Source organism: Microtus ochrogaster, unplaced genomic scaffold, assembly GCF_000317375.1.
Source record: "Microtus ochrogaster isolate Prairie Vole_2 unplaced genomic scaffold, MicOch1.0 UNK28, whole genome shotgun sequence".
In the NCBI taxonomy this organism is placed as follows: Eukaryota; Metazoa; Chordata; class Mammalia; order Rodentia; family Cricetidae; genus Microtus; species Microtus ochrogaster.
In genome coordinates this window covers 2,493,417-2,507,463 of record NW_004949126.1, presented here as the reverse complement: position 1 = coordinate 2,507,463, position 14,047 = coordinate 2,493,417, and the positions used below count along the sequence as shown (strand labels likewise).

The 14,047-nt window shown below is 35.0% G+C and overlaps 1 protein-coding gene across 1 annotated transcript in view; it reads left to right on the top strand.

The window, feature by feature from the left end:
• The window catches only part of Galntl6 (polypeptide N-acetylgalactosaminyltransferase like 6), a 1,036,720-nt gene that overhangs the window by 407,939 nt on the left and 614,734 nt on the right, over window positions 1-14,047 (top strand). The window lies entirely within an intron of this gene.

Here is a 14,047-nt window from a genome sequence, read left to right as displayed (position 1 = left end):
CAGTGACAGCCTTTGCTGGAGAGGCTGTGGAGGAAGGGGTACCCTCATCCATTGCTGGTGGGAATGCAATCTGGTGCAACCACTTTGGAAATCAGTGTTTCGGTTTCTCAGGAAATTCAGGATCAACCTACCCCTGGACCCAGCAATACCACTCTTGTTCATTTGATTTTGTAGTGTTTTTTACTGTGTTTTTTCTTCATTTGATGTGCTTTTTGGGGGGTTATTTATTGCTTGTTTGTGCTTAGGTGTGGTTAACCTTAAAATGTTTTTCTTCTATCATCCTTCTGTAAGGATGATTTGTAGATAGATACTGCTTCAATTAGGTTTTGTCTTGGAAAGTCTTTCTTTCTCCATTTATTGTGATTGAATGTTTTTTTGAGTATAGCAAACTGGACTAGCATCTGTGGTCCCCTGGATTCTCTAGAACATCTACCCAAGCACTTTTGGCTTTTAGAGTTTCCAGTCAGGTGTTAATCTAACATTATATAGTACTTAATCTGCTTTTCATAGGAACTTGATCCTTTTCTCTGCATCTTTTAATATTATTTCTTTGTTCTGTATATTTAAATTTTATTATTATGTGTACCTAGAGGAATTTCTATTCTGGTCCAGTCTATCTGATGCTCTCTATTCTTCTTGTACCTTAATAGACAGCTCCTTATTTAGGTTATGGTGATTTTCTTCTATGATTTTTTTGGAAATATTTTCTGTGAGTTTGGCCTAGGTTTCTTCTCTTTCCCGTATTCCTATTTTTCTCAGATTTTGGTCTTCTCATAGGATTCCAGATTTTCTAGTTGTTTTGTGTCACAAGTTTTTTTTTATTTAACATTTCTTTAACTGAGATATCAATTTCTTCATCTTATTTCCATTGTCTGAGAGGCTTTGTCTCCTCCATCTCGTAAAATGCTTTGGTATTTTGGCAAGCACAATGAAATTGGGTAAGCTTTTCTATAGGCTTCGTATGTTATTTGATGACAATTTTAGCTTTTGTATTAGTAGATGCTAATCTCCTGCTAAGTAAATAGATCCTAAATAGTTTTGAATCTATTGTCACATGATGTTAGTTCTGACACAAAATATCTCAATGTGTTTTTATTTTAAGCATATTCCTGAGGGTAAGAGATGTTAAACATTTTTCATGTTGATTAGACGTTTAGATATCATCCATGGGATCTCTTTGTTTGTTTCATTAGTCCATTTATTGATTGGTTCATTTGATGTTTGGGGATATAGTCTTTGTATTGTTATGTATTCCATACACTAATCTGCCAAGCTATAGCTAGTAAAAATAATTTTCCTGTAGGTTGGGCTTTTGTTGTTGTTTTTATTTATGCCTTTCTGGTCAGGACCTCTTTAAATTTTCTCTAGTTGTACTTGTTTATTTGTTTCCATTTGTTCTGAGCTAGTAGAGCCTTTTTTAATAAAGAGCCATCGTGTTCTTGCTCGTTTTACTCATCCATTTTGCTAACAAGTGTATTCCTATCCTTCAGTTCCAGAATTTATGTCCAGAACCATTTCGAACTGGCTATATTTTTACATAAAAAATAGGGATTCTGCTTTATTCTTCTACATGCAGTCATCCAGTTTCCCATTTTTTCCAAGAGGCTGTCTTTATGTCAATATTTTTGCTCAAAGCTCAGGTGTCTATAGATGTGTTGATTACTTATGGGTCCTCTGTCTATTACAATGATATATATGTCTGTTTTTAACCCATTTCTATTATTTACTTTAGTATTTTTTTGTTCACTTGATTGCTTGGTTGGCTTCTTTGTCACAGTATGGCTCCATAATTCTATAGTATAATTTGAAATTATATAATCTACATTTTAAATATATTAGGACTGCTTTGGCGATTCAAGATCTTGTGTACTTTCATAAGAATTTTAGGATTGATCTTTTTAAAGTTCCTTGAAGAATATTACTGGAATTGCAGTAGATTTTATTGATTCTCTAGATTGCTCTTGGTAATACCTAGTTACTTGTTATTGCTATGATAAAGCAATCACAAAAGACAACTTGAGTAAAGAAAAGATTTATTTAACTTATTCTTCTAAATCACAGTCCCATATGATGATAAGTCAAGGTAAGATCTCAAGCAGGAATCAATGAAGAAATCAGTATCACCCCTTACTGCCTTACTTGCTTGCTTGCTCACATAATTTCATACACAACATATATACCTCTGTCTGGAGGTGGTATTACCCATAGTAGGCTGAACCCTCTTACATCATTTGTCCATCAAGTTAACATCCCACAGTCATGTCCACAGACCAGTATGATTGAGACAATTCTTAATTTTCCCAGATAATTCTACATTGCAGCAACTTGACAATAGAATTTAACTAAAACACTCTATCCCTTGTAATCTTGACAAATAAACATACCACAGTTGAACTATAACTTAATATAATTTAAAATACAGTGCAAGTTTAAAACTCTTCCGGGCTTTACATTTTAAAATATTTAAAAATCTGTCATTTAAAAAAAAAATCAAAGTTTCTTAAATGTGAGCTTCCATGAAAATACAACCAAGTTATATACTTATATACTATTTATTATCCCAAAGCTAAAGAACCAGGCCATAAAATTAACCAGATAAAAACAAAAGCAAAATCAAGTGGTGTCAATCTCATCCTGGAGTTCAGTGTCTAGCATCTGGAATTTACTCATGACCTTGTGGGCTCCAAAATCTTGGCCACTGTCACTTCTCTAATTTTTCTTTTTTCATATGAGTTTGCACATCCTGTGCTGTAGAATCAGGTCCGCTCCACGCTCTGCTTCTGTTCTTGGCATGCATAATAACTCACACTTCCCCTTCCCCAGTAACCTCTTCTAATAGCTCTTCTTGGATTCCAATCTGTTGGCAAGGTGATGAGCCTTAACCACTCTCCATGACACACACCCAGTCTTACGTTCCTCATAGCTTTAAAATAACTATGACACAGGCGACTTTAATTTATCATTAACTAAGTTCTTCTTCCAACTTTGTGTGGAGTTTCGGCCCATCGTGCCCAACAGTGTACACATGCAGACGTCCTCCCCCACTGTCCTGATGATGTGCTGAAGTTTTGCTGATCTCTTTTTAGTTAGAGCTGATTCTTAAGCCACAGCAGGTTAGCATCCATTTCCCCTGTAAATTACAAAAGCTTTCACTTTCGTATTTACCTCATCCAAATTATTATATACATGACCATGATCGTCTTTGAGCCCTTCTGTAACTTCACAAGCCAAGCTTTCATTGGTTGTTTTTTTTTTTCAGCATTCTTACCTCTCAAGCACCCCAAACAGTTCATTTAGCTGTGAGTGCTCTATGTATAAAGCATTGATTACATGGAACAATTGGTTAAAATAGGTGTACCCTTCTGAAGATGCGTTTTCTAGAATTATAAGGATGTTGAAATGAATCAAAACTATGTATAATGCTGGCAATAAACATTCTTTGTTTGGTTTTAGTGTGCCCACTAAAGGGTAAAACACCTTCATGGAATAATAAAGTGTTTTATAAAATTGTGCTAATTTCTTAGAAAATATGTAGGTATTAGAAAATTGCAATTATTATAATAATTATTATATTACTCTGTACTAGGGCATAAATACCTTCATAATCTATCTAAGAAATGTATATGATAAGTTACATCATCTATTCTAAACAAAAGAATGTAACATTAATGATCCGACTAAAAATAAAGAAAGAAATAGCATTTTAAAAAATATATCTTGCATTTTACTTGCTCTGTACAAATGTAGTTGAGTACAGAAATATGGCAGATTAGATTAATACAAATTAATGATAAGCATAGGCTGAATAACATGCCAATAGAAGATCATTCATAGTAGCAAAACAATTCATGTAAGTAGTTTGGCTAACAGCATCCAAATTAATTATCACTGAAAGAATGCCAGCATTTCACTAGTTAAATATTTTACTATGTTATTGTAGATTATTAAACACCTTCAAGAGAATACTTTCACTTCATTTTCATAATTTATAGAGATTAAATGTGAGGAATACATTGATTTTTCTAGATCAGTGGGTAATTGAAGCAAATTAGCCTTTAATCTAAAATTTAATTTTCCTTCTCAACTACCTTTTGCTTGGCTCTTTCATAGCCTAAATCAATCTTTTAAAATATGATTGAAGAGAGAACATGAAATACTAAATTCACTATAAAAACGTTATTAGCTGGTCCTTTGAGATTCTGCGTTAGTAAGAAGAATTTTAGGCATTCTGTGTTATCTGTTACTGTTAATAATTGAAAAATAGAAGAAATGAGCCAATTATTCTTTTTATCAATGAAATTAGTTTTTATATCTATTTCATCTACTTTTGCAATTACAGAAACATAAGGCAGAGCTTGGATAATGTTACCTTGTGTTTGTTCAAGTTATTTTTTTAACTGCAAAAGTCCTCTTTATAATCTAGTACTACCCACAAGTTTGTGAGGAGAGGCAGGTAAGTTCTGCATATTCTGAATTTATGGCCGACAAAGATGACAAATATTCACAGGATTTGAATATTAAGTAAGGCTCTGAATGTACTACAGATGCGTTCTTGACAAATAAATTAAATTGACACCTAATCCTTACTTTATCTGGCTGACAGGAAAATCAGTTACAATGCTTTCTCTCCCCAGAGGCATAAGCAAGGAGATGGTCTTGTGCACAGTAATGTACTCCAGACTTATCTCTTTTATTTTCTGTGCTCTCAGCACTGCACAGATGCTCTTAGGCCTCTCAAGTGCTTGAGTTCTGATGATTCCTGCCTTTCAAACTTCAAGAGCTATTCACTAAGGCAAGGATTCCCTATTCAGGAGAGAGGCTCCTGAGGGCATGCTCTTTTTCACCCCCTGCTCCTTAGGCATTTCCCTGATTCACAGGGGCTGTGCCTTGTGTTGACATCTTCCTTGCCTCTTTAACTGCAGCTCTGATCATAGACTTCCTTCCACTCTAGATTCTTTTAGTCCTAAAGATCCAACAGTAACAGTGACTGCACCCTGGATAAAGTTCCAGAGGTAATAATTTAAAGCTGTGTATTTCTATGAGCTACTCAAAAGGCAAAAAGTGTTAGTGTCTCGAAAATTACCTTGTTGAGAATAAAAGCTGCAGAAATTATAGATATCATTCTGTGAGTCAAAAGCATTGAAATCTCAGCCTTTTAAATCCGCTCTCTATATTTTATTCTCTCATTTTTTGGATTTTGTATATTCATTCAATTGGTCTGTATTGACATATTATATATCTTTCTAAAGAGTTTATTTTTCCAATACCCTGAAAAACTCATAAATCTTGCAGTTCCCCAGAGAATACTAAAGAGTACTGAATAGTTTCCCTTATCCTGTTTTATTCATGATAAACTATGACTCAATTTCATTCTTCTTTATGGCAAAATTAAACACTATTACAGAAATAATTCTCTTTAAAACTAAGATAAATGCAGACTCATTCCTAAATGTAGCTGGTATATCATTTGACTTCTGAAACCTTAACAAATAAAAATGAATTCATTCATTTATTCACTAATGCTGCTGAACAGTCAAGCCAAGTGGTACCTAGGTGGCTCATCTATGGGCGGTGGTGGTGGCGGCAGTATCCATGAAGAGAGAGTGAGTGCTTGAGGAAGAAAATAAAAAATCCTGGCAATGAAATAAGATGGGAATGGAGGGTGATGAGATAATATCTCAAACTGAGCAAAACATCCATTCAAGGGCCAAGCCAGCCACAAGTACCTACCCAGGAATGCCATGATGTCCAGTGTGGTGAATGTTCAAAAGAACCACATATTGAGTTCACCAAGACTAATCTTGTCAAAACACATGAAATACTGATATGAAAGGAAGGAGTGCACAGCTGTCTAAATGGGTTTCACTAAACAAGGCCATCATTAAGAAGGCAAGTGAATGAAAGATAAAGGGGGAGATTATGAGGAGTGGAGGGAAATGAGTAATTTAGTTCCAGGAAGGCCTTTTAGAAAGCTGTGTGTGTGTGTGTGTGTGTGTGTGTGTGTGTGATTTCTGCATGTGGGTCTCTGTACAGATTTTCATCTCTTGAGTGAAGTAGACTCTCTGATGATGGGAAATATTTGAACCTGGGACTTAAAAATGAAATTGGAAAGGATAAAAAAAAGGAAAATAAAAATATGTATGTGATATGTTCGATCAGTGTGACTCATAAACCTTTCTTAAGTACTGAGGCAAACGGTTCACAGGGGAAGGCATACTTACACACTCCTGAATATATAGTCTGTTCTTTGTGGTTTAGATTGAAAAGTTTATCTCCTAGAAGAAGTAGGTGTTACTGCTTTGCAATAATATAAAAAAGTGTCTACTTATGTGAACGTTAAGGGGGATGAAGACATACTTTCTATGCAGGGCTTCACTATGGGGGAAATGACTGCCCGTGCTGAGCTGTTTATAGAAGCTATTGAACTTCTGGGAAAATTATAAACTAAGGAATTTACCTGCCTTAACAGGAAAAATACAACAGAGCTTATACAATCTTAAGCAATCTTACAAAATATACATATGGATTTTGCTTTCAGATCCCAGAAAGTACCATAAACTGAACAGAAGAGCAACTAGGCCTTGAATTACTCCGCTGAAAATATTGATGTACATAAACTAATGACACGTGACAGGAAAAATGATGATTTTCTCACTGAAAGTGATAAAGAAAATCTAAGCTCATTATTCAGGTTCCCAGAATAGAACTAGTGGATTACACGGAAAAAAATGGAAGATTTTGAATTCTTTTGAAAGGGGAGCATTTTACAAGAATCAGAACTGTCTCAGAACTTGGGTATATTTATCTAGTTATAATTCATTTTTGAAGTTATAAGACGATTTTATGAAGGCTGGAGCCATGTCAATTTTCACCCATGTTTTTAAATCTTACTATCAGCTTTTTCTTTGTAAAGAAGATATAATAGATATTTGTGGAATAAAGTGTAAAATTGATGTATTAAATAGTTGAGCCCCAATTCTTTGAATCTAATTACTTCGCTATTGTTGTTTGCTTGGTTTATTGGGAAATTTAGCCACAAGGTCTCACTATGCAGCTCAGACTTCCCTAACACTGCCATGCTGTAGAGGATGGCTTGGGACTCGCTCCTGGGTCAGCCTTCTCAGTACTCTGGCAATGGCACAGGCTTGCCATCCTGCCTGGTTTGAAAATACACATTTTGAAAGTCAATTGTACCTTAGGGATTAAATGAATGGACAGAGTGTATATATACAAAATGCATTTATCATTATTTTCTCAAGTTATAATTTTGTTCATCATTAAAATGCCAGTATCAACTGACATTGACTTGTTTATTCTTCTTCCCTCTGTTGTACTTAACATGCAACACGTGATAGCTTTCCATGAGCCTGACTTAAAAACATGTAATATGTGAGCCATCATGTGGGTGTTGGGAATTGAACCCAGGTCTTCTATAAGAGCATCAGGTGTTCTTAACCACATCTCTAGCCCTCAGAGTTCTAGGGGTATATCAATTCCTCCATATTACAATTTTTCAAAATTTATGTATTTTTTTTTAAATTTCATTTTACATTCCAACCACAGTTCTCCTTCCACCCTCCTCCTGCCCCCTGCCCCACATCCCATCTCCCATCATTCCTATCAACAGGTAAAGGCTCCAAAAGAGGATCAACGAAGTCTGGCACATTACATTGGGAGCAGGACCAAGTCCCTACCCACTGACTTACTGTCTCCCACAGGAAGCCTACATGGGAACAAACTAGGTGGCCCTCTATATGTGGGAGGTGAAACTTGACTCTGAGGAACCCCTGGCAGTAGGACCAGAATCTGTCCCTGGTGCATAAGCTGGCTTGTTGGAGCCCATTACCTATGGTGGAATGCCATGCTCAGCCTCAATGCATGGGGAAGGGGCTTGGTCCTGCCCCAATTTAATGTGCCAGACTTGCTTGACTCCCCATGGGAGCACTTACCATTGGGAGAAATGGATGAGAGGTGGGATCAAGGGAGATGAGGCAGGGCTGGAGGAGGGTGTAAGAGAAAACTGTTGCTGGAGTTTAAAATGAAATTTGAAAAATAATAAATAAATAAATAAAATATAATATGAAGTAATTAATATCTCATAGAACTCTTAAGAACTGAATTTTAATCATCATGCAAGTCTAAAAATTTTATATCCCAACATGTCTTGAAAAAACTAATGTTTCACTAAACAAATATTGTAATTGATTTTTGTGCTTTTTTTTCTTCAACTACCAGTCCAGTTGTAAAATCACACACACACACACACACACACACACACACACATCAAAATGAAATCAAATTATTTGAAAATCCTCAAAACTAGTTGCCATTTAAATTGACTGAGAAAATATATCCTGCATACATTTTCATGATGCTAAACAAGAGTGTTTGTCAGAAAAGTAAACCATTACAAGAATGCCAATCTGCTTGTTATTATGTGAAATCTATAGTTTACTAAGTGAAATAGAAGGGAGATCTTTGAATTCAGACCTTGTCATTCTCTTCATGTCTACAGTTGCAATATTTAAGCCATACGTAGTTTGACAAATCACCTAGAAGAATCAACCACTTTCATGTTTACTGTAATTTTGCAAAGTTTTAATCTCTACTTAAAGGTTTTTTTGTTTGTTTGTTTTTTTTTTTTTGGTTACCATTCTGGCATTGTTATGTTAACAACACTTTTGAATGTTAATTTGGTTTTATTTTAGGAGATGGGAATCTATGCTTCAAGTGAATATTTCTTTCTTTCTTTCCCTTCCTTCTTTCTTTGAACTTACAAGGTAGTTTATTATTTCACTACCCTCTCTTCCTTCCAGTTCCTCCCCATCTCCCTTCCCATCCTGATGTTCTCCCTTTCTGCCCCTGCCTCCTTAGAAAAGAACAGACTTCTAAGAGTTAACAACCAAACAAGAGCAAATAGAATATAAGATATAACAAAATCCATCACTTGGAGGCTAGACAATGTGATCAGAAATGAAAAGAGCAGGCCCAAGAATCAGAGACTCGCCCAGTCACACGAACAGGAGTCCCAGGAAAATACTAAGCCGAAAGCTATAATATATACATAGAGGACCTGGTACAGCCCCTTCTCAGCTCTGTGTTTGCATCTTCTGTCTCTGTGAGTTCATACGGGTCTATTCACTTGTTCACTTGGTTTAGGGAACCTTGTTCTCCTGGTGACCACCTACCGTCTCTTTTTTGGATCATTTTTCTCAGACTGAGCTCTGAAGGTAGGGAGTGAATGGAGACATCTATTTAGAGCTGTGGGTTTTTGGGACTCTGTGTGTGTGTGTGTGTGTGTGTGTGTGTGTGTGTGTGTGTGTGTGTGTGTGTGTGTGTAATGTATGCCTGTGGGTCTCTGCATGGGTTCCCATCTCCTGAGTGAAGAAGATTCTCTAATGATGACTGAATAAGGCCCTGATCTATGCATATAGAAGAATATAATTCAGAGTCATTTTATCTCTGTTTTTTAGACTGATAGCATTTGATTTTATCATAGACCTCTGGGCTATCTATTATCTGACTTTTAATCATATAAGCAATGCCAAATATGTATCCCATCTGGCAGAGTGAGCTTTAAGAAAAATCAGGCACTGTTGATTATTCCCACAAACTCTTTGCCCCCATTTCCCTATCATATTTGGCAGGCAGGATGGCATTTTAAATCAAAGGTTCATAATTAGGTAGGAGTCCATATTTTTCTTTTGTTAGCCTATAAAATACCTCTCTGTACCAAAGACATTAGGATATAGGGTGTCTAAGCATCAGCTAAACTATCCGTGTCCAATTAGTTGAGTAGATGGTGTCTTCAGCAAGGGTGCCTTGCTGTCTTGGCGATATGTTATGTTTTGCAATCAAGGTACACAGTGCCATCAGCAATAGGGCCTTACCATCTAGTATGTGAGCAATCAAGGTTAACTATCATAACCTGCATAGTGTAGGGGCCCTCTGAAGCCTTTCTGATCAACAGCTCTTATAAAGTTTTCACATATCTGACACTACAGTTTTGTTTTTAGTGATTCATGATGTCTAGGATCAACATCAGCCAATGTAGAATGCTTCCATTTGAGGTCTACTTGAAATTCTTTTTAATAAGTTTATAAAAGTGGCTTTTCATGTGACATTTTTATGCATTTTTAGTTTTGGTTCATCCTTCCTTGTAACTTATCTTCTTTCTCATAGTCATATTGATAATTGATTAATAGTAGAAACTTGCTTTATTCACCAAAATCCTTCCGGAAAACAATGACCTCTCTTTCTAACATATATGTTATTTTATTATTTTTTTAAAAAGTATTTTTCTACTTGACTCTTTATGATGACGCAGCTATTGGGGGCTTTCTCTCTTATCTCTGCTTTTAGATCACTTTGAATAGAGTAATTTCAATGAGTTCCTTCAAAAATTGAGAATGTTACTATTTAATTAAGGAACCGTTAATTGCAATTTTTATGAGGAAACTTGACTTTATCTTCTACTATTTTTATTTTTTTCAGTTCAGTATAAGCTATCACACTACTTGTAGAATTTGACAACAGAATAGTAATGAATATGATATCTTTGGCGATAAAATTTTTCAGAGTGCCTACATCTTAGCTTGTTTCTGTTTTCTCCACTCTAATTATACTTCAATTCTATAAATGTGATCTATCTATCTATCTATCTATCTATCTATCTATCTATCTATCATCTATCTATCTCAATATATTTCCATATTTGTAAGTATATACATATAAATATATATATTTGAGGAACAAAATCTGATTAGAAGAATCTTATATCCTTGTTCTTAGACGATTCTCAATTTTTAATCATAGATTGTTTGCATGACTAAATTATATTGCTTTCCTCTGAATATTAAGTTTTGTTAAATACATAATCATCTTATAGTACAAGATGCCTCATAGTATTACCAAGTTTGTCATTTTAATATGAATTATGCAGGAAAATGTGATTAGACAGGAAAGAAGAATTAGAGGATTGGAGGGAATTTAAAATATTAATTATCTGCCTAGCCTCACTTGTTGCCTTCGTAAATAAAAAATACCGAGAGACGAAAAGCTAAAGAGCTCATCATAGTTCTAGTTCTTTGTGGACGTTTGATATGAAATTTAGGTTCTGAATATTTAGTTTTCAACTCAGAATCTCACTCTACCCATCAGGAAAGCCGTGCTGTGAGGAGAAATTAATCAACACTGTCATACTATACATAGAGAAGTAGTCATTCTGTTCCTGATTAATTCAGGGACTCAGTTCACCTGTAAAATGAAGACAACCAACAAATAAAAGAGAGAAATATGGGAAAATTTAGAAGGGTCAAAGGAGATAGCCATGCTTCTAATTTACACTGTCCAAAGCTGGAAGAAAATATCTACCCACTGCATTACCGAAGAGAAAAATGGTATAACAAAAATTGTCCTGTACTCACAACAAAGAAAATAAAACTTTAAAGATTCCAAATATATTTAAGGATTTTCAAAGGCTGGTACTCCATAAAGCTTAGAAGAATATCAAATAGCTATCAACTGAGAGACGATTACTATTTTCATATTTTATGTTTATTTTACCAACAAAATCTAACAATCAAAATGTCTACTTTACAAATAAAGAATGACATTTTCCAGAGAAAATATAATATAGTTTATAAATGGAAATATAATAAGAAAAAAAGTAATTGTTATGTTACTTTGTTTTAAATATGGCTCCTCACCTCAGCAACACTTAGTTCATAACAGTTAAATATTTCAATACAAATATTAGAAATATACTCAAGAAGCCATGTATGTAAAGCCATGTTATTCTTGACAAATTGTTTCCTTTTGTTGATCTAGTACTGCAGATTCATAACCTCACTGAGAATTTTATGTATAGCAGGAATTTTGAATTGATTTGTGTAGCAAATTTCCACACCCTTTGAAGTCAGATGATTAGCAAGGATTCAATAACTGTGTATGTACAAATTTTAGGACATGCCACACCTACCCAGACACAAAATATGAAAAGTCATTCATATTGTTCTCCACCAGCCTTTCTCCAAAGCTGTAATAAAAAAATAACCCAGTCTGGGCAGTGGTAGCACATGCCTTTAATCCTAGCACTCAAGAGTCAGCAACAGGCAGATCTTTGAGTCTGAAGCCAGCCTGGTCTACAGAGTGAGTTCCAGGACACCAGAACAGCCAGAGAAGTCGAGAGAAACAGCAAAACACAAAACAAACAATCATACAAAAAGGACCCCAGTTCTGTTAAATCATGTCCTAGCAAATGCAATAACGATTTCAGGAGGTGAGGCTGCAAAAACTGTCCAAGGATGTAATTGAAAGGACTGCAATAAAAATATTACAATGGAGGATACACACAAAGACAATGAAAGAAACTTTATAGCGTTACTTCACAACTTTTTCTGTTTGTTTCTACGTGCATACACACCAATTTTGACGAACACTGTAGAGATAAACTTCCAACTTTCATAAGCACCCATTAAGTACCCAGTGTTTAGTTTCAACATGCACATGCTCAATTATTTTATTTATACTACCAGGGTAAGAAAATGTATAGTTTATGAGATTTGACTATAATATGTTTTAGGAAAGGAACAACCAGTATGATGAGACAGTGTGGCTTGAAAAAAGGAAAAAAACACAACCCTCTCTGACATCTTCAAACAAATCTGTTGCTTATTCAAATAAAAAAACTGATGAAGAACTTTTAAAGCAAATTTAGTGTCAATCTACTGACAGATCCGAAATAGAATGACTTACTAGGTTCCCCCAAAGAGGAATATAATATCTTGTGACCATGTTTTATTGATATTCATATTCAATCTGAAGTTTTTGTAAAATCAATCTTCAGTGGTTACTTCCAAGAAGATACAGTCAAGCCTGCGAATGAGGCATGAAATAGGAATTCCATCTAAGCAGACTGCTCACCTGCTGTGAATGAGCATGATGAGAATTGCTTATCCATTTTACTCGGGATATAGCTAAGTGCTTAGATGCTTAGATATAGGTATTCAGTGTTCGGTGAATTGAAGAAACTGTATATGGGTGTATATATGTATGTATGTATGTATATACACCCCTCCATAAGACTAAGAAGGGAAAACACACAAGCACAGGGGTTTGAGGACAGACTAGACAGCACAGTGAAAACTTTCTACTTTATAATAATAATAGAAAAAAATCTCACTCAAACACTTTATCATATTGGTACTTCACACATCCAAAGTGTCCATAATATATATAGGGACAATTGGAAGTGTGTGTGTATGTATATATATATATGTGTGTGTGTGTATATACATATATATGCATATATATACATATACATGTACATACATATATATATAAAGAGCTTTCTACTGAAATTAGAGAGAGCAAAAGCACCACTCAGTGAGCTAGATTCTGCACCCAAAACATGTTCCCAGACCTGAGTTACCTTAAAGATTGTTATACTTCTCTTTAATTCCAATATCCTATTTTTTAACTTTTATATTTTAATATCAAAATAGTAACTCTGATAACACCATTTAATCCTCAAACCCTTTCTGAGATAAAGTGGTCGATATTTGCTTTCAAGAAAATAAATGACTTTATTTCTTTTAGGAAATAGATGCCAAATTCTCAGCACCTCTTCTTTTGCTTACTCCTCAAATAATATGGACTGGTACCTACTCTGTCATAATCACCTTGTAGAAATTGGTGGCATTATGCTGAACATTTTTTGATTTTACATAGTGTATATATCAACTGAAAGACAGTCATGAAGTAGTAAAACATTAATTCACCATAAATATATATTAAAGAAAGCAGATGTTTCTAAAGATTTTTACAATCTTTCAGTCCCAACAATTATAGACAGAGACAAGAGGATCACCACAAGGTTTGAGTTTGCCTGGTCTACATAGGAAATTCCAGGTTTATATGGCAAGACTGTCTTTTTTTGGGGGGGGGGTTTCGAGACAGGGTTTCTCTGTAGCTTTGGAGCCTGTCCTGGAACTAGCTCTGTAGACCAGGCTGGCCTCGAACTCACAGAGATCCACCTGCCTCTGCC